The 22,388-nt window shown below is 40.8% G+C and overlaps 1 protein-coding gene across 1 annotated transcript in view; it reads right to left on the bottom strand.

Moving 5' to 3' along the window:
* Positions 1-1,913: 1,913 nt before the first annotated feature.
* LOC111973700 (potassium voltage-gated channel subfamily A member 1-like) overlaps positions 1,914-22,388 on the bottom strand; it is a 28,167-nt gene continuing 7,692 nt past the window's right edge. The window contains exon 2 of the mRNA XM_024001079.2: positions 1,914-6,098. The gene's annotated coding sequence lies outside the window, so the exon portion shown is untranslated. The remainder of the gene's footprint in view (positions 6,099-22,388) is intronic.

The following is a 22,388-nucleotide window of genomic DNA, read 5'->3' on the forward strand; positions in this document are numbered from 1 at the left end:
TCACAAATCCCGTTTACTGTTGCGTCATGTCTATGGCAGAGTCAGGATTTGGCGTAAGCAGCATGAGTCCATGGCCCCATCCTGCCTGGTGTCGACAGTACAAGCTGGTGGTGGTGGTGTAAAGGTGTGGGGAATGTTTTCCTGGCACACGTAAGGTCCTTTGATACCAATTGATCAACATTTCCATGCCCTGAAGAATTCGGGCTGTTCTGGAGGGGAAGGGGGGAGGACCGACCCGGAACTAGATGGGTGTAACTAATAAACTGGCCACTGAGTGTATATGCCATGGGTTATATGTGTGTATGCCTACCTATGTAAGCACATGTTGTATACAAAAAATACAGTTAAACATCATACACAAGGTATAAACCTATTACAATTGGAGCAGGCCAATCCTGCTGGAGGTCTGCTGGGTGTGCAGGGTTATGTTTCAGCCCAGCAATAACACACCTGATTAAACTTATGAAACCTAATGAGTTGATAATCAAGTGTGCTATTGCTGGGTCAGAACACCCAGTAGATCAGGGATCAGTGGAGCAAGGTTGGCCACCGCTGGTAAGGAGTTTTGTTCACCTGAAATGATGCTTTAGTAATATTAGCCTACTTGTTACTACTCAATTATCTATTGTTGTTTATACCAGGGGTTCCAAAACTTTTTCTCTCGGGGCACCCCTTCCAGCATTGGGGAACATCCCACGCCACGTCTATTTCAATGGGCACAAGCACTGTTCATGACATAAACTGTTCACACCCCTCTTGTTGGTGGAGAGAATTTTGTAGGTTTCAAATCAAATCAAATACAGTTGTATTTGTCACATACAACAGGTGTAGACTTTAAAGTGAAATYCTTACTTACAAGCCCTTAACCAACAATGCAGTTTTGAGAAAATACCTAAAAAAAAGTAAGAGATAAGAACAAACAATTAAAGAGCAGCAGTAAATAACAACAACAACAAGGGCTATATACAGGGGGTACCGGTACAGAGTCAATGTGCGGGGGCACCGGTGTCGAGGTCATATGTACATGTAGGTAGAGTTATTAAAGTGACTATGCAGAGATAATAACAGAGAGTAGCAGCAGTGTAGAAGAGGAAGGGGGGGGGGGCAATGCAAATAGTCTGGGTAGCCATTTGATTAGATGTTCAGGAGTCTTATGGCTTGGGGGCAGAAGCTATTTAGGAGCCTCTTGGACCGAGACTTGGCCCTCCGGTAACGCTTGCCTACGCTGGTTATAGTCTCGAGAAATCCATGCAGCTCTAATATTTTTTTGAGGACATTGTTGTGGACTAACACATTTTAGCAATGGTGTACAAGGTCTTTCAAATGATGAGTTAAGAGTAAAAGAAAATTTGTCAAGAGAAGTTCATACAGAATACGTCTGGTTATTGGGAAGCCTTCGAGGCAACTGGGTGACAGATGTAAGAAAGCTTGGAACATTCTAAAAGACCCTGGGTGACACTCTGTTTCCAAATTTGTCACAGAATGCCTACGGCAACAATAAACCTTTTCATGGGAACATCTTATTCTGAATTAAATTCATAAAGTTCTTATTTATTGTAACTGCCATATGCGTCTTTGGATTTTGAATATTGTTGTACTGGTCAAGCAATGCTCTATATGATGAAATGCTCCTCGATGTTGTAAACAGTGGAATCCTATGTCATTGTTTTAGAACTTTTGGTGCCAACATGGGTCCTATTACTGTAAAATTCTAAATCTTGAACCCTGCCAAACACTATATATCAACAGCTATGGGGGAGAAAATAAGGCAAAACATTTCCAACAGGTGCTTCTTGCATAAGGACATAACCAGTAAATTATGAGGTGACATATGAATACCACTCATAGATCATGTTGTTGCAATCCCTTCAAGTCACTCTCGCAGTTGTTTTTATTTCATATATTATATTTTTCTTTATTCAACATTGCACATACTCCGTTTCGATGACATCTCATATTGCTGCCTACAAAAATGATATTAATGTAGAAAATCCAAAAGTCTGAAGATTTACCTAAATAAAAATGTAAATTAAATGTAAAAATGAGGGTAGGAAATGAACGAGCTCCAAAGATAGTACAGAGAGAAGAAGTAACCGCAAGAAAAGAATACAAACATCTCAGATTAGGATGCACTTTTCAAAAACAAAGAATCATGCAGAAAAAAGCAAGGCTGACCAAAACATCGGTACTTTATCACATTTGGACTGTAGAAATATTATAACATCCTGAAATACACTTCTACGGAATTGTTTTAATATCAACTTTAAGAGTCAGTTCTAATTTGATTTCGCTCCCTTAATGACCCTCCAGTGTTCATGAAAACGAATGGTTCATATGCACACACATACTCGGACAGCATTAACATTTAGTTACATTTTAACAGAAAAATAACACATGTCATTTCCATGTGGATGTTCATGGTAAACGTACTTAGTGATGGTACAATGATTCCATGGCTGAAACATATTACTGTAACCAAAACATACACACACACTCCCTACATATGCCCACAAACACATAACATGCACACACATGTATATTGACGCAACACACACACACACACACACACACACACACACACTTTCACACTCACCACATATGCTGCTGCTACTGTGTATTATCTATCCTGTTGCCTAGTCACTTTAGCCCTACCTATATGTACAGCACATAGCTACCTCAATTACCTTGTACCTCTGCACATCGACTCGGTACAGGTACTCCCTGTATATAGCCATGTTATTTTTATTTGTTATTCACTGTGTATTTATTCCTTGTGTCACTATTTAAATGTTGTATTACATTTTTTTAATCTTTAACTGCATTGTTGGAAATGAACGCTTAAGTAAGCATTTCACTGTTAGTCGACACCTGTTGTCTACGAAGCGTGTGACAAATAAAACRTGATTTGATTTGTATATGTTCGTTATATTTATATATACAATGGACCCTTAGTAGCTACCCAATCTATACCTAAGAAGGCACGACTTTAAAATGTATACAATAGTTAAACATGTCATTATAATGATTTTCAAGTTATGGACTTGATTTGATTTGTATATGTTTGTTATATTTGGGGCAGTATGTATCAAGCATGTCAGAGTAGGAGTGCTGATAAAGGATCAGGTTTGCCTTTTTAGATCACAATAAATAAGATAAACTGGACAGGGGAACTGATCCTAGATCAGCACTCTGAGACACTTCGTGTGAATATGATCGTCCCAGGCTAGTGTTCAAAGACAGACCAGCTATAGTTGTCAATTTTCTGGACCTTTTCACTGTAACTAGTCACACCTTGAAGCAGGCCTCATATCTATACTAAGGATACGTCTAGATACTGTAGGCAGGGCTAAGCCCCATCTTTGATATTAGGCCATTGTTAAAAGCCTTTTCTTTGACTTTGTCTTTTCAGTTCAGTCCAATCACAGTTAAACCATTACCATAATATGTTACCATAATGTAGTCAAATATCATTGTTGTGGTCTTGAGGCTACACAGGCTATACCAATGACTTAGAATGGCTTTTTTTTTTTTTTTACATTCTCATCATTATGCGTAGTGCTTTAGGCGGGGACATAACACTGATTGATATTTTCAAAAGAAGCCACCACTTCGGAGTTATACTACGGATTGGGTAGATAACTAGGGAGAAGGTCAGCTTTTCTAACAGTATACAGTATCTAACAGTATAGTAACATCGTAACATACTAGAAAAACTTGCTATTGAAAGATACATCTTTCTCTTGGTCAGCTTTTCTAACAGTATACAGTATCTAACAGTATAGTAACATCGTAACATACTAGAAAAACTTGCTATTGAAAGATACATCTTTCTCTTTGTTTTCCCTTAAGTTACTGCTTATTCAACTACAATTTGGGAATCCAGAGTATTTTAGCTTAACTATGGCAAGACACAACAACTTCTTGCTAGGCACACTAAATGATACCGTGAACTGCTGAGGGATTTCTCTTTAAACTATTACACTTTGACAGACATCAATTATCAGAATGTGCATTGGGCTTTGTGTTTGCTTCAAAGTGTAAAACAATGGGACTATGGGATCAGGGAATAAACGGCACTTACTTTTTCTGAAATCATTGGTAAATAACCAGTGATGCTAAAGGAATTTGATAACAAAGTACATTTTAGCAGAGGCTAGCATGGTATGTTTGATAGGGTTTTCTGAACGTTGAGGAAAATCTTGACTACAGACCTTCAACGTTTTTTGTAATAGAGGGATATAGCGTAACCAATAAGAATAGATGTGTATTTGTGGAGTGGTGGTGGTGGGGGGGGTAATTAGGATTTTCTATGTAAGTAGATGAAGAACAGACACTGATATGAGAGCACATTTCATCTCCAGATTCAAGTGTTCTATGTCTTTTCAGACAGTACAATGAAATATGTATGTTTTCTTTTTATGGAAGAGAATAGAAATGCAGTCCATTGTCTGTGTAAATAATACTGTACATAATATTAGGTTCCACCCCTTTCAATAACATAAAAAGAATAATAGAGCTCTGTGTTGTTGATGCACTGAAGCACAGTCATCATGGGCCGACATCACAATAATAGACAGCACGCCCAGGAGCGAGGATTGCTAAGTTCTTGGCTGTTGACTGAACGTAAGAAGGATGGGCTTAAACATAAGATGGTATTTCTGTTTTTTTTTTAAAGCAAACACTTGATTTGTCTGACAAAGCTGCAACAAGCAAGCAGTGCGTACAACTATGTGTCTTTGAAAGCAGACCAAAAGAGAGTGGGCGGATTTTCTACGAGCAGTTATATGAGAACAGCACAATAAGAAACTAAATTCTAAAATGAAAACATCTCAAATAGAAATTGAAGGGCAAAATCATGGATCTTGTTGGAGCAGCATCCACAACATGTTCAATGTTCATGTAAATAAAAATGGAACATGGCTTCTGAAGACATTGTTAACAGTCAAACTAAGTAGAATTGTCTCAAATGTCATGATTTGCGACACATTGTTGGACACAGAAATATAAACATCAGCATATGTTCTATTCAATGTGTATCTATTTTCACAACATCTCCAGAGGAAGTGTACACCACGTACAATAAAATCAGGGTTTAAACTTTGGTTAAGTAATAGTCAAGGCTAGGTTTAAAAAAATATATAACACACTTCCATGTTACTTTGCATACAGTTAACTTTAAATGGATCGAGGTTTGTGTCAACAAAGCAGCTGGTCAATTATATCACTAACATAATAAAATTTGCATCTTAGGGAAAACCCTTTGTGTCCCTTCGGTAGATCATTCTGTGTGTTTGTGTGTGTGTATGCGCACCTGACATCTTTTGTGTTTGAGAGTGTGTGAACAGATGCTTACAGTATGTGGGGAAAAAAAGAGGACAAAAATAATCAGATATGTTTCATGTATATTGTAGAGTCATTTTGTCTCGTTTTGGACTCCCTACGCTTTTCTGAATTGTAATATAGTTGTCATAACATGATGTTGTGAATTGAAAGACATTGTAGCTGGTAGCTGAGTGAGCAGCTCCGCCTCAAGCCAGCCTTATTTTGGTTGACAATACGAAACGAGATAAAAATAGATCAACTCATTCTGCTTGCTGCACGTAAGCAGAGGAAAAACTCCACCATTTGGTTATCAATGACACCTACAAAGCAGACCCAACTAAAACATTGTCGACATTACAACCAAACCATTTTTCTCTATCTTATTAAAATATTCACATCTGTTCCTTACAAGACACTGTTTCACACATAAAGAAAAACATATTTGAACTCGGATAAGTCTCTAGTTTCATCACTTCATATATAGGTATATATGTAATAATTAAGGCAATCATTTGGGCCATGACTTACTCACTTCCCTGCTTCCAGGCTTTCTAGGAAAGATTTCTGTTCCTTGTGCGCTCCGTATAATGTCCCAATGTCTAATTTGTCCGTTCAAACTTCTGATGTGCGATCGCTGGGTTCACTCTTGCAGTAGATCTGTGGTCATCGATGTCCGTTATCTCACCCCAGATGACCAGTCATAATATTTGCTCTTTCTCTGCCAATTCCAAGAGTACCAGCCAGCACATCCTCTCCTAAGCCGTCAACTGATAGCACTGTAACAAAAGATCAACAGGACATGAATACCAGGTCATCATTCCAGGTTATCATTCCAGGTTATCTACAGATACCAGGTTATCAAAGACCATTCCAGGTTATCATTCCAGTTATCTACAAAGACCAATTTATCATTACAGGTTGTCGTTACAGGTTATGTATGGGTACCAGGTTATCATTACAGGTTATCTAATACCAGATTATCATTCCATGTTATCTACAAATACCAGTTTATCATGCCAGGTTATCTAACAGCAGGTTATCAATACAGCATATACAATATCTATCAGGTTAGCAACTGGTGTCAGCGTTTATGAACGTGAAACCATTCCCATATTAGAATCTCATGGGTACCAATACACTGCAGTCTCTTTTTTATTATGGCCCAGGGGAATATCTGCAGCATACCACAGCAGATAACAATCGCCCTAGCTCGGCCATTAAGTCTGAGTTATTGGGTCCCCGACACCCTTTTGTCCTCCGTTCAGCTCGGAGCCAAACGACTCATGTAGTTCCAAAACATTAACCTGGATTGCCAGGGGTGGGAACTGGAGGCCAACATGGAGGGGTGCGTCATTCCACTACTGGTGAACTGCCTGCTCCCTCTGAGGCTAGGGCCTCATTGTGAAATAAACCCCGATTTAAACATTTGGATAGATAAAATGTATTAAAGATCTTTTTTATTGCCTAGAGCATATCGTGAAAATTGACACGTCTCGCAATATCTATATATGAGACATTGATTGAATTAGCAATACAATTCCTTAGCATTTCTCTTCTTTTTCTGTGTAATGTAAATGTACCTAATTTCATGTGCCTTTATTTAATAGCAAAGACATGATCGATTCAAGACAGCCCTCTTCTTTGAATGAAACAGCTGGTGTTTCAGTATATCAGTAATTGCAGGATTCGCAGATTCCTCACACTGTCTCGGCCTAGACCCAGACGTTCTGTGTTAACTCCAAGCTATGCCAGAGACTAGACAACTACAACTTTCTCACTGAGTGGTTGTGTTGTGAATGGTCAGGCTCAAGGACAGTCATGTCTGTCCTTAGGCTGCACTCCGAAATAACTGAATTAGCATTGCATCTATGTGACATGTCCTGCTGTCTCATTTTACAACACAAACTGTACATTGTTTCCATGCACTGAAGCCAGAACCATGAAATAGAAATAGACTCCCATATTGACACATACAGACAATACATGAAACTCCTTCACATTCTCCTGCTACATTTTGTTTAAGGTGGCAACAATCAACATTTGTTATATTTGAATAAGTGAAACCTACCGTAAGCTATAAAGAGTGTTGTAGAGAGTTTCTTCTGATGACTTTATGGCTATTTTATGACTGGTTAATGCCACTTGTGTTTATCCTAAACCACTTATGGGTAAACATGCCAAGTGTGTAAACATTCTTCGACAAACAATTGACACACTAGTAGCAAAGTCCAGAACATAGGTCTAGGAGAAGCAAAAGTGTTAGCTTTTCACAGGTTTCACACTAGCTAGTGTAAGTCATACAATTATACAATGGATTATACAGTAGCTCCCCAGTCTATACCTAAGAAAGCACTACTTTCAAATGTATGCATTGGCTAAACATGTCATTGTAAAGATGTTCATGAGTTTTATGAGCGTAATCACTATTGTTTATGTGTCTCAATTCTTCAACACTGCCACATAAGTCTGCATAAATTCAAAGTGGAAATCCCAGTCTCAATTGAGCAAATTGTGCTGCCACAATACTATCATACAGCTACTGTATCCTCTGGCATGATATACCATCATTGATGATGACAACACTTAAAACTATTCCCCTGAATAGGTAGAGGAGAGGGAATGTAAACCTGTGACATTGGAGACTACTTTTGTCTGGAGTTGTCTTTTTCTCTGTGCTCCTTAAGGGTTATATGTGACAAACCGCACTCAATGAGCTGTATAGGGCCCTAAGCAAACAAGAAAATGCACATCCAGAGGTGGCACTTCTCGCGGCCGGGGATTTTAATGCATGGAAACCAAAATTAGTTTTACCAAATGTTTACCAGCATCTCACCTGTGCAACTAGAGGCGAAAATACTCTAGCTCACCTTTCCTGAACACACATAAAAGCATACAAGGCTCTCCCTCACCCTCCCTCACCCTATGTTCAGCAAATCTGAACATAACTCTATTACCACATCCGTCACCGGCTTCATTAATAAGTGCATCAACGACATCGTCCCCACAGTGACAGTACGTACATATCCCAACCAGAAGCCATGGATTACAGGCAACATCCGCACTGAGCTAAAGYKTAGAGCTGSRGCTTTCAAGGAGCGGGASACTAATCCGGACGCTTATAAGATACCCTGCTATGCCCTCCAACGAACCATCCAACAGGCCAGCTTCTATCCCCAAGCCATCAATACAGGACCGAGATCGTATCCTACTACACCGCCTCTGACGCTCGTAGGATGTGACAGGGCTTGCAAACTATCACGGATTACAAATGGAAACCCAGCTGAGAGCTGTCCAGTGACGAGAGCCTACCAACGAGCTAAAATTATTCTATGCTCGCTTCGAGGCTTGCAACACTGAACCATGCATGAGAGCACCAGCTATTCCAGAGGAATGTGTGATCACACTCTCCAAAGCCGATGTGAGAAAGAACTTGTTTAAAGATAACATTCACAAGGCCGCAGGGCCAGATGGATTACCAGGACGCATACTCAGAGCATGTGCTGACCAGTTGGAAAGTGTCTTCAATTACATTTTTAACCTCTCCCTGACCCAGTCTGTAATACCTACATGTTTCAAGCAGACCACCATAGTCCCTGTGCCCAAGAACGCCAAGGTAACCTGTCTTAATGACTATCGCCCCGTAGCACTCACATCTGTAGCCATAAAATGTCTACTCGAACAATTTGCATTGTGTGTGTCCCCCAACCCCTATTTTTATGCTGCTGCTACTCTCTGTTTATCATATATGCATAGTCACTTTAACTATACATTCATGTACATACTACCTCAATTGGGCCGACCAACCAGTGCTCCCGCACATTGGCTAACCGGGCTATCTGCATTYTGTCCCACCKKCCYCCKYCCKKTCRRTRWRMRWKSRMKRRSRRWCTSTRRYTRKWWRATYRATYSWRASTRWKWRRAWKRKTARKWYRARYTACWWKCTKCKTCAWRCWGKCTYACRYYRSMSTGTKTGTAMYRWSSCTKSRTWRWTWMKRWSSCTKSRMWKTYTAMKRWGTWTTTTTACTGTTGTTTTATTTCTTTACTTACCTATTGTTCCCCTAATACCTTTTTTGCACTATTGGTTAGAGCCTGTAAGTAAGCATTTCACTGTAAGGTCTACACCTGTTGTATTCGGCGCACGTGACAAATAAACTTTGATTTGATTTGAAAATGCTTTGTAAGGCTGGTCATTGCTCACATCAACACCATCCTCCCAGACACCCTCCAATTCGCATACCGTCCCAACAGATCCAACAATAATGCAATCTCTATTGCACTCCACACTGCCCTTTCCCACAAGGACAAAAGGAACACCTACATGAGAATGCTGTTCACTGACTACATCTCAGCGTTCAACACCATAGTGCCCTCCAAGCTCACCACTAAGCTAAGGACCCTGGGATTAAACACCTACCTCTGCAACACGATCCTGGACTTCCTGACGGGCCGACAACACATCCGCCACGCTGACCCTCAACACGGGGGCCCCTCAGGGGTGTGTGCTTAGTCCTCTCCTGTACTCCCTGTTCACCCACGACTGCATGGCTGTGCACAACTCCAACACCATCATTAAGTTTGCAAAGGACACTGTGGTAAGCCTGATCATCAACGACGATGAGACAGCCTACAGGGAGGAGGTCAGAGACCTGGCAGTGTGGTGCCAGGACAACAACATTTCCCGAAACGTCAGCAAGACAAAGGAGCTGATCGTGGACTACAGGAAACAGAGGGGKAAGCATGCCCCCATCCACATCGACGGGGCTGTAGTGGAGTAGGTCAAGAGCTTCAAGTTCCTTGGCGTCCGCGTCACTAAGAAATTATCATGGTCCACACACACCAACACAAGTTGTGAAAAAGGCACGACAACGCCTTTTCCCCCTCAGGAGGCTGAAAAGATTTGGCATGGGCCCTCAGATCCTTAAAAAGTTCACCATTGAGAGCATTTTGACTGCCTGCATCACCACTTGTTATGGCAACTGCTTGGCATCTGACTGCAAGGCGCTACAGAGGGTAGTGCGGACGGCCCAGAGCTCCCTGCCATCCAGGACTTCTATACCAGGTGGTGTCAGAGGAAGGCCCTACAAATTGTCAAAGACTTCAGCCACCCAAGTCATAGACTGTTCTCTCTGCTACCGCACGGCAAGCGGCACCAGTACAACAAGTCTGGAACCAACAGGACCCTGAACAGCTTCTACCTCCAAGCCATAAAATTACTAAATAGTCCGGGTAGCTATTGGTTAACTCTTTAACTATTTGCATTGACACTTTTTGCTCTAACTATTTTGACTCATCATATGTGCTGCTGTTACTGTTTATTATCTATCCTCTTACCTCGTCACTTTACCCCTATCTATGTGTACATATCTACCTCAATTACCTTGTACCCCTGCACATCGACTCGGTACTGGCACCCCGTGTATATAGCCAAGTTATCGTTACTCATTGACTATTTATTCCTCGTGTTAATATTTGTCTTTTATTTTTCCCTCTGCATTGTTGGGTAGGGCCTGTAAGTAAGCATTTCACTTACAAAGCATCTGAAAAATACAATTTGATTTGTTTTGAAACAAATTATATCAAATAAATAAATGATATAATAAAATAAATGATATCAAATATACCAATAAATGTGAGGAGCAACATATATCTCTGACTGGACTTCCCCTTTAAGGGTTCTAATTACATTTTATTGAAAAGGAACACTTTATTTGTACAGGACTGAAGGTGACTAACGAGGGAAGTGCAGGGCTTAAATACCTATCGTCAGTCCCTTTACCCTGACAGAGATTGATATGAATATTTTGCCAAGGTCAAACAGGAGCCTATCAGCGTGCAACGAGGAGTGGATCTGTGTGCCCAATGACTTCAGAACCAAAGCTGATGCCATAAATTTCTCCTTAAGCCACATTACCACAAATTCCACTCCGGTAACAATTTACTTAAAACCTGCAGGTATAATGCATTATGATGCAGTTATCATAATTCACCACAGAATACACATGAACTGTGACACTGTTTGTTTTGTGCTTTCTTTTTGATTCTTCATTTTATTTATTTTTCTCTTTTATTTTGATGTTTCTCCCCTGTGTACTGCCTCTACGTTACCTTATACTTAATATAATACAAGATAATTGTTCACAAAAAAATATGCAGTTATCATGAGCAGTTGTCATGAGCATGAATGACCCCACTTAAATCTATTATAATAATCTCATAATAAACCATATTTAAATACCATCCTGGTATTGGAGTAATCATTTCAGAAGTTCTAACTTCAAATATGAGACATTTTAAACTATTGACATGTGCTTTATGATGCAGCTAACTCCCGAACATAGCTTCKCAAGGAACAACGTCACCGCAGTAACACTGTAGCAGCTCCTTTTTAAATTGCTGTGGAAAAGGCTTTCGTCGACAGCAGCGGTATCACACAAACTGCTCCCAATAACAATAATAAAAAAAGAAGGAAAAAACATTTCCTGGCCAGAGGAAAATCAAAACATGGCTTAATAGAATGTTTTCCCTGTGACATTTTATTTACAACATTACTTCCGACCTTCGGGAATCTGCAATACCAACAACATTCTTCTCGGATGCAGCTACAAGCTGTGTTTCACCTGAGTCGAATGTGTGATGAATGCTGATTGGTTTGTTAGATTTCATGGAATGGGCTTGAAGTAGGCTAGTTGTTGTCATAGAAATAGAATGTGATTCAGGAAATAAGAGAGTAAAGGAGGGGTTTGATGGGTTAATAGATTGGAACATTTTGGCCATGTTCTGTTATAATCTCCACCCGGCACAGCCATAAGAGGGCCTGGCCACCACTCATAGCCTGGTTCCTCTCTAGGTTTCTTCCTAGATTTTGGCCTTTCTAGGGAGTTTTTCCTAGCCACCGTGCTTCTACACCTGCATTGCTTGCTGTTTGGGGTTTTAGGCTGGGTTTCTGTACAGCACTTTGAGATATCAGCTGATGTAAGAAGATAACAACTAGCCTACTTAAATTGATTTGATTTGATTTGATTTGAGAGGGCCCGCATCACAATTTAGACAAAACTCTCATGGGCTTTCCAGTAGACTGTTAAACATTTTAGAATGCTAAATGTAGTCTACAGTGGCCCAATAACAATTCTGGCACCAAATGTAAGTTACTTGTGACATTTGGGGAGTTACAAATGAAACACTCTCCATCTTTTTACTAACAGACCAAGAAAAAGGCCCAAGGGAGGAAAGGCATACAGAAGCACTGTGGAGGAGCGCTGTGATCTCTCATCGCGAAGAACAAGCGACAGTGTGCATTGTCCTGCAATTAGTACAGATCAGCGGCAGAGCTCTGCCGTAATGTCCTCACACCTCCTCGACAACTTCAGGATGAAGTCGCCACTCCCCTAGTAGGAGGTTCCCCTTTCCATGTACCTTGCTCTACGTTTAAGGACATCTGGGCCCATCTGGGCGCAATGCGCACATCTAGCGTGGTCCACGAAAGCTGCCATTGCACGGTCTACACCGAGGCAGGCAGCACATAACTGATGGGAATCAGAATGGGCCATGTAATTGCTGAAATTGCCAGGACAAGCCTTGTTAGCATTGGACTGCTTTTTCTCCCCCTTCCCTGATGAATTGGTCGGTAAACCTGTCGCCATCTCGTTTCGACCGGGAGGGAAGCGAAGGATACCCGCACCACAAGCTGCTATTCAACAAAGGTAACATTAGCTGGAAGCTAGGTAAGCAGAAAAATAAAGCTTTATTCACCAGGGGTGGGAAATAAAGTAATTCTATAGACTTTCAGGTTAGTGAAAGTAGCTCTAAGAGTGATGCTAGCTAATTAGCAGGCTATAACCACCTGAGTGACGATAGGTAGCTAGCCACGCCAGTGGGTGTTAATACCATATGCCGACTCTGTGTTTAAACCAAGTAACTTGAGTTAAAATGCACTGCTAGGCTTATCTTTTACAAGGGAATGTAAAAGGGGATGGTGCTTCAATGTTGGGGTAACACACTTTGAAGGAACAGCCACACTCCTGTTAGCCAAACAAAACAAATGGTGGCTTAGCACGAAAGGTTGCTAGCTTTGACACGTGTGGTGCCGTTCGCTATCTATCTAGATAGGTCACTCGACAGTTCAGCGAGCTAACTCTAAATGTTGGGAACCAACGTAGAGCTAGAGACCTTGAGTAGAAGCTGCTAAAACTAGTGGAAACCTGCTCTTAGCGGGATGCTAAAGCAGTGGCGCTAGCGAGTCAACAGCACTAATTACATGCAGGCTGGCTACGTACTGTGGCTGGGTCGTTCCACCTAACGTACCTAACTCCACGTAATTGTTGCAGATTGTGGCAAGGGTTTGAGTCTCACATTCGATTTTTTTCCCCCTTTGAAAATATAGAACACATTTATTGTGTTAGTGTGTTGAGAAGAGAAGAGAAGGGCAGGAAAACCTTGTAAATGAAGATTATGAATACATTTAATGAGTTTCTTGTTGGAATACCTCTTGCAGACGTCACATAGGCTACTACATAGGCTACTACATACATAGCACAGCTACATAAATAATAATCGCTACTATAGGCTATATTACATAGACATGTAAGCTACACTTACATATACTATTTATATGCATTATTATAATCATCAACTTTGTCACGTATGTGTTATTTGAATCAAGCATCGAGGACCAGCAGTGAACAGTGTTATCCTTAACAGAAATGCTTGATGCAAGGGGCGCTTGAATCCAATGTTAATGTGCACTGTTGTTTCAGTGTCAACCGCTTTAGCAGTGTGTGCTACCAGATAGAAATGATGAAGACAGTAAATTACAGCTATTTGACAAGTCCATAATGCTCTTCAAAAATGTTTTTAGGATGAATGATAAACTTAAATGTTGTTGATAACTGCATATTTTTTTCCATAAAAGCACATGGATGTGTGTGAAATGGATGAGCAAAAATTTGGGATTTTCTCACAAGCTAGGTTTCCATCCAATTGGCGACAGATTTTCATGCGAATATTCTAAAATACGCATAAAGGAAATATGCACAGTTGACCTATTTTGAGAAATGCCATTGGTTGGTGGATATAAAGTCTAAGATATTTGATAGGCTGATGCAGAATTTGTTACAGGAAATAATCACTGCCACCTGCTCAGGTTAGCATAGGGCTAAATGTGTCAGGTTGTGTAATTGGAACAGCTAACGTAGCGTTTGATCACGTGCAAATAAGTAAATTCAATTTAATTTTGATGTTCAGTTTAAACTTAAAACTTTTTCTAATGTTCGCAAGGAGGGACCCTGTGAGTCTCCTTTAATGTACATATTGTCATGAATTTTACTTGTGATTTCAACTTGAATGGGTTATTGTGTATGTATTGTAATATCCATGTATTTCAGTATCTTTGACTGCCATGTGGATATCGGTAAAAACTTGAACTTGAACATCAGCTATGCGGGTGTCGGCTATCACCGGTTAACGCTTGATCTGATTGAATCTAGGCCTTGCCAAGGACAGGCATATCCAAGCAGTGAACAAGAGGTAGGCCTATACAGTGTGTTTCACCATAACCTTACTGATCTAAATTGCCTGTGAAGAAGCTGCCTACCCTGCCTTAAAAATTCAGATTTCTTGGTACCAATACTCATAGATACGACAACCTCATAGGCAAAGCTTAATAATGACCAAAACCCAAGGCACATCTTTCTCAGATATTATTTGATAGACTAACGTAGGGACCAAATCCCTTGAGCCAGTGACACAGACTGACTGATGAAATGTAGAATTATCTTGGACTGCTAAGAATTCTCAACAGCCGCATTCAGATTCTTTGAATTCAATCTCTATTGATGTTCAAGTGGCACGCATTTCAAGTGGATACAAACCGATATGGAGAGAACTGAAAACCTGAACTAATGGCGAGGATGATGGCTGTCATGAAGGGCTTCAAGACAATCGAGAGACTATAATGGAAACGCTATGTACTGTAGTATGGAGAGAATTAAAACAGACAGCTTTAGAGACCCAACAGACACACGTAGCTCAGGGGGGGGGAAGTGCAGCCTTCGCTTCCTGCACACTGACACTAATCCAAAGGCTGGGGGATTCTTTCCTCATTCCCCTGCAGGCACTGCTCTCAGATCAGTCCTGACATTCACAGTCACACAAAGCAGACTATAAATATGCAGGCCACACACAAACACACACACACACACGCACGCACGCACGCACGCACGCACACACAAACAATCAACGTTCGGTTCACCATTCTCAAGCTCATTTTAAGCCCACAGCCGCCAGTTGTCCGCTGAAAATATTCAGACGTCGTTTTGCTACGGTTCATCAATGTAGATTTATCTGCAATGTACTCTTTTGCTGGCATGGTTGAGTGCCCACACAGACTCTGTTGTTTCTTTTTCTCATTGGCTGTGCTGTGTTGGTCAGCTGTGCTAGCCAAGGCAGCCCATGCAAACAAACGTGGCGTATGTGACGGTTGTGGGACTCAAGTTGATTCAAAGCGACAAAGGGGGGGGCGCCACTCGGAAAGCACATGTGCAATGCACTGTGAGTCATATTACACCATGACAGACCATCACGGCGAATTAAAGGCATGGCGCTGGCGGGGTGGCGGCGGTCAGTAAACATCATTAATGCAAAGACGCCCTCGTCCCCTGTAAACAAGCTCTGTGCACATGGGATGGCAGGACTGGCAAGAGCAGATCTACGAAATACGGTGTTTATGAGTGAATTCACTACAAGCCGACTGAGGGAGCTTATACAGTCGCAACTCAAATCACTTCAGTCCCACAAAAGCTTTTTTTGTTGGAACATTGCTGTGAGGTTGAAGAAACTATGTTTAGACACTATTCTACTGGCGTACAAGTGGAAAGCAAACCTGGCTACAGTTGTCAGGTTGCTAGGCAGTGGCAAACGCTCCAAATGCACTGTGTTTATGGGATGTAGGGAGGTCATCGCTGGTATAATAGAAGTCCATAGCAAATATATGCCAAAGATATTGAAATAATAACAAATAATGGCAGCTATACACAGTTATACATGTGCAATTCTACCATGATTGTGCCACATTGTACAAGTCGCAGACACATTTTTAAAGGACCAGGGCATCATTACTGGCACAGAGTGAGAGGTCCAACCATGAATAACTAATATTTATTTATGCACCAACTCACAAGGGCAAACAGTAGAATTACTGTGCATGTCTACCTTATAAGCTTAGGAAGGATATACTACTATTAAGAGCCATATTTATAAAGTGTTAACAACCAAGTACAAAGTTGACACCTATTTGCTCAGTTGGGGTTAAAATACCTCCCTAAAAACTAGAAACAAAACATCAAAATGTGAGGATAGAGGATTGCGAATGCACTAGCAGGACAACCCTGCATCGTGTGAAACCACAGCCAAAATGGAAAAGTTCAGCTAGCATGTCTGATTCTCATGCCTCTACAGCCAAAAGCAGAAACGGTAACATGTCTGTGACTCCCTAGCAGAGGAGAAATGCCAGAATGGTTGATTTATAGCCTCACTTGCCACATAATAAATCACACAGATGCATCTGAAACAAAAATTATATCAGCAGTCATCTCTACCCAGACTTCCATCCCTCCTCTTCGAATTAATTTATACTGTCAATGACCTTCATCCATATGAGAATGATAAAGCCATTTGTTTCCAATGGATTGCAGCTCATACAAATGATCTCTCCATAAATGCCATTGTTTATGTGTGTGTGCGCGTGTATGTGTGTGTGTCAGTAAAGTATTGAGTTAGCGTGCAGTAGGTCCCCGGTTTTATCGCAGTTACAGTTAGGCAGCAAACCACACAAATATGCTACACTGGTGTCAGAAGTGGGATGGATGGCCGCGGTCAGGTATTTTACATGAATGTTACATGGCCAATTAGGCCATGACCTTACTGAAGTCGCAAGATCGAATCTGACTCACACGAGTGGCATGATCGTTATTGCTTTTCCATTCCTCTTCATTACCACAACTCTGTCTGCCTATTGGATCATATTACGCTGGGGTCACTAGACACAGCTTTCTTTGTAACGCCTTTGGCCACAAGTGCCTTTCCTGACCGCACAGCACTGCTGAAGCTCCTTTGCCTAATCTTACAATAACACCTGAGAACAACTTAGTCCTTTTTACTTACCACATTCACCTACCTCAGAAGGCCAATGCAATAAACAACCGTTTGAGTTAGCGACGCCAGTTGGTCACACTGTACATTAAGCATAACTTATAGTAAATAAAGAAAGAAATGTATGGACGACCCACTTACACACATTAAGTAAAGAGTTTGGGTTCAAGCAAGCAACTCGTAGGACATGACACACATAAATAAAGTCAAATGCAAATGAAAAGTGCATTTGGCGTGAATAGTGAAAAACCGCATTTCATAATTATCTTGTGCCAGGAATCCAGTAAGCCATGAAACGCTGCCCAGGCGTCTGGACCTGACTGAAACATTTGGACTTCATTAATGAGAAGGAGAAGGTGGATGTGGGGGGATGATTAAGGGGGAGCTGTGAATGAGAACAGCTGAGAAAAACACATAAAATTGTTGGTTTGCTCTCTTTCTTGGCTTATTATAATTGATTAGCTAGTTTGGGTTAACTGCAAAGGGGCTGGGAGCGGGTGAGCGTGATTAGCCAGTGTGATTGACTACACAATGATTGTTCACACAGGAACTTTCTGGAATTTTCTAACTATCTTAAGATAAATGCACTAATTGTACGTCGCTTAGAGGGTCTGCTAAATGACTAAAATGAATCCGCTGCAGAACAAATACCCTTCCCTCAATAATAACATCTAACAGATGTAGCCCGTTGTAACAACCAAATGGTTTTGCTGTAATACTCGAGAACCTCCTAGAAGTGATCATATTAGTCAGAACCACAGGTCTCCAGTGACTATCCGAATGCCAAGGAACCAATCTGAGCAGCATTACTTGATTGATGGGAGGTAAGGAACGTCGATAAAGAAGACGTTTTGAAAACCAATACAAACGTCAATGTGGGTGATAACAGTATTTACGCTCTCCTAGTCAGGAGCTAAAACACAGACAGACATGTATAAGGAGGAGGTCAATAGGTGTTGACGGTGCCATGTTCAGGAGCTTTGGGATAGTTAGAATAGGATAGTCAGCCAGAGTGCAAAACACACGTTACACTGGTGTACTGTATCGCTAGGCCTAGGGTAATACGGCTATTATTCCACTGTTCTAACCGTCCAATTCACAAAAGTTGTGGGGTGGATACATCTCAAAAACAAAACAAACACAAAGAAATGCAGGTACACACCCAAACAATAACAAACACACACTTCCTGTTCGTCCATAGCTGTGTGAAATGTTGCCGCGCGACATAGAAATGATAGCGAAGTGCCACATTTGAACACGTGGCGTTGCAACTTTGACAGTGTGGTGAAAAATACAACCGCACACTGAGAGTTAAACCACYCTCCCCAGTCAGAGGACAGAAACCACTTAAGGGCACAGCATGTAACACATCAAAAAGGATCGGAAAAGTGATATTAAGTGTTTCCCCGCTATTGCTGAATTGCAGTTGGATTTCAGACTCCAACCCACAGGTGCTGTAACTGCTAGATGGAGTCACAAAATAAATCTCTCGTATATTAAGCGTTGCAGTCTGCCAGTGGTTTGTTTGGGGGAAAACTGCACATATTTTCCAAACAGAGGGTGAGAGTTGGAAAAACAGATCTAGAAACACTTAAAAATACACATATACAGATGAGCGCACACACACACAACACACACACACACACACACACCACACACACACACACACACACACACACACACACACACACACACACACACACACACACACGCGCACAGGCACTTTACTCCGACACAGTATACATCAGAAAATTCCAGTCACGGTTGCTATGACAATGCTTACACCACAAATGTTCTCCTCTGCAGCTTATCGTGGCCCCCAGCACCCGTGGGAAAAGTGTTTTTAACTTTATGCCTGGGAACATAACAGTGGAAAAGCATAAGCCTCAAGTGATTGATCAACTCTGATTGCCCAATTTGGGTTCCAAAGCTAGAGCCTGCTATACAGTTAAACCTTCCAGATGTTAATATTCCCAATTATTTCAAAAAGCTATTTGSAAATGACGTAATACTCAATGATGAAAGTATGAAAAGGTCATGTGTTTGAGCTTTTGTTGGCATATGTATTGAGAGAAAACCAGAAAACTCATTGCATTGAATAGGAGCTCTTACAGTGTATTACAGATCTTTATCCTCCTCTTTTGAACWTACATTAAGACAAAGGTAATCTCGTGCCACAAGGTTCTCTCTGTTCTCTGTCATGACACCCGTTGGTGTGTCTATACAGAATAAAGATAGCTGGCAATGCAACAACAACAAATGGCATCAAGACAGGTTATTTTCAAAATACAAAATCTCTCCCCAGCAGAGCAGGAAATGCTATCAGCTATTTATAGCCTCAAACGTGCAATTTTTCAGCCGGCACTCAAGGGAGGGCACAAAGTCCCAATTAACTCACCGGAAACTCACCAAGACAAACAGTGAGATCACTAATGATAAGGTAGATGCTCAAATACAAGCTAGAATATTTTATTTGATCTCAAAAGGCGGCCAGTACCACAGCCTCGCAGATGTGTTGTACAACAATGGTGTTTGGCCTTACTATTATTAGTCTCCTAAACAATAGCAGTCAACAAAAAATCATCGTTGTTTAGTAGACTATGCGTAATAGGCTACGGGGAGGAAATTGGACAGTTTTTAAGTGGATAATGTGGAAAATTGAGAATTCTTTGTGACCTTTTAGAGTGGGATAAATGTTAATGAACAGCATTTAAGCCACTTCATTCAGGATATTGCAGACTTGATCATTTCTTTACAGCTCGGTCATTTTGTTAAATGCAGGTGTTTTGTTGCTTTTGGAACATTGAAAGAGTAGGCCTAATTCTACATAGGACATAGAGGGGCGGTTTCCCCGAACACAGATTAAGCTTAGTTCTGGACTAAAAATCTGTGTCCAGGAAACCAACCCAAAGAGTACTGTGTGCATCTTCAGTATTTCTTGACATGCAGTGAAAAGTACAGTAGACTGGCTGTGTGATCTGTTAATCGATGTCAAATGGTTAGAACGTATTGATAAAACCATTAACATCACTACACTGCAACTAACTACTGCACAACCAGCTACCAGGTACACAAATAAAAAGCTGCTATGTTAATTGGAATTAAGGATTGAAGATCCCTTTATAAATCACCAATGAAGAAGAAACAAATAATACTTTGTCTTTCATCATGTGTACGTTACCTAGTAATTGTTAMATAAACGTAATTGCTGTATAATCATTTACTCTAGAGATCAATCTTTAATCATTCTCTTTCCACCTGCCGGTGCAGCAGAGTTGTTTCTCAAGTATGGGTAAAAGGGATTATAGAAGAAAATAACAAATAAACCATTTGTTATTTATAAAAATGGAAAGGGAATTTTCCATCACCCGAGCAGTGTTTTAACGTGCCAGCTGTAGAATACCTCTGACGAATGAGCAGAAAACCATGACTGTATAAAAACCAAGACTTGGCTTGAGGGAGAAAGGACTTACTGTTAGTGGCTCAAGAAGTAAAACAAAATCCTAAAAGAGAACTTTGTCGTTTCCTGCGTAATCCACCAAAGAAGTGAACGCCTTCCCAAAATAATTCTGTGGATCTGGCCAAATAAAATTTGAAGACATACAAAGCCCTTGAGCACTGACTGTTACTTGTAAAGAGAAGTAGCATGTTTTGCCAAGGGGCATATCTGCAAGTCTCCATCAAAACCTCTGTGAGGAAGCCAAAACCAATAATATTTTACCATTCAAGTGCTTACTGGTACATTTTTGTAACATGAGTTTTTATAAAATCAAAGACAAGGATAATAGTAAAGCAAACGTTCCACAACGGTTCCTTAGGGAAATATATCTCAAACATTTATGGTTGGGGTAATGACATGTCTATGTTATCAGACGAAGCCATGAGAGACTCAAGAAGTAAATAAATCATTAAATGATGGATGTTATGACATCAGCAATATAAAGTAAACAACAGCATTCTCCACCCCTCAGCAGTATTTCTGTAACTACTTACCTCAGTTGGTTTAAAAACAGCTCCCTTTGACTCTGTACTAGACCAATTACAACCATGCGTTTCAACTTTTTCTTCAAAACGGCCAATTGACTTTGGGTAACACTACATTTAAGCATACATTATAACGGGTTCATAAAGGGATTGTAAGTAGCTTATGGACTTCATTAATAATTTACGCTTAATAATAAGCAGTTATAACTAATATTAGTCTCACAATTTGTCAATCAAAATTTCAATGAGTATATCTGTTTATTATATTACCTATAAACATATAATACATAGTCGATAAACCCCTTACAAACCCTTTACAAGGCATACCTTGATGATGTAAAGTGTTACCTGGTTTGAATCATTTCACTTTGAGAAAATATGATTCTGCTTGCTTCCCTTGACCTAAGCATATCTTTGAACAAAACCACGTGGTTTGTCAAGCGCCATAACAATAAGGGTTCTCTTCCATTTATCAGAATGTTCATCATTTTTTACTAAAGACCAACTCCCATGCACTTTATGCGGGGGATCTTGGTCTTTGTAGTCCTCCGGGTTGCCTTCTGAGTCATCAACAGTGAGTGGAGGCCCCTGTAGGCTGGCTCCTTGTGTACACACGCATGCACTCACACATGCACCGATACACCCCGGGCCCTGGAGAGCTAGCATTAGTCACTCCACATAAAAGCTTCCAGTCACTCCAAAGCAGGAGAGCACAGAGAGCGAGTGGGAGACTAGGTCTACTTGGTCTCCATTTATGGCAGCCATTTTGGCTCCACCTGGACTAAAGATGCCACTGCTTTGATTTTGGGAATACAGGCTTACGTTTATATAAGCTGATCAATACAGAGGGAGGCTCTGATCACATATCACGGCTCATCCAGGATTGATGGTTTCAACGTCCATTAGGAGTGGCCTTGATTAGTCATGAGTGAAAAATG

This window comes from Salvelinus sp. IW2-2015, linkage group LG15, assembly GCF_002910315.2.
Source record: "Salvelinus sp. IW2-2015 linkage group LG15, ASM291031v2, whole genome shotgun sequence".
Taxonomy (NCBI): Eukaryota; Metazoa; Chordata; class Actinopteri; order Salmoniformes; family Salmonidae; genus Salvelinus; species Salvelinus sp. IW2-2015.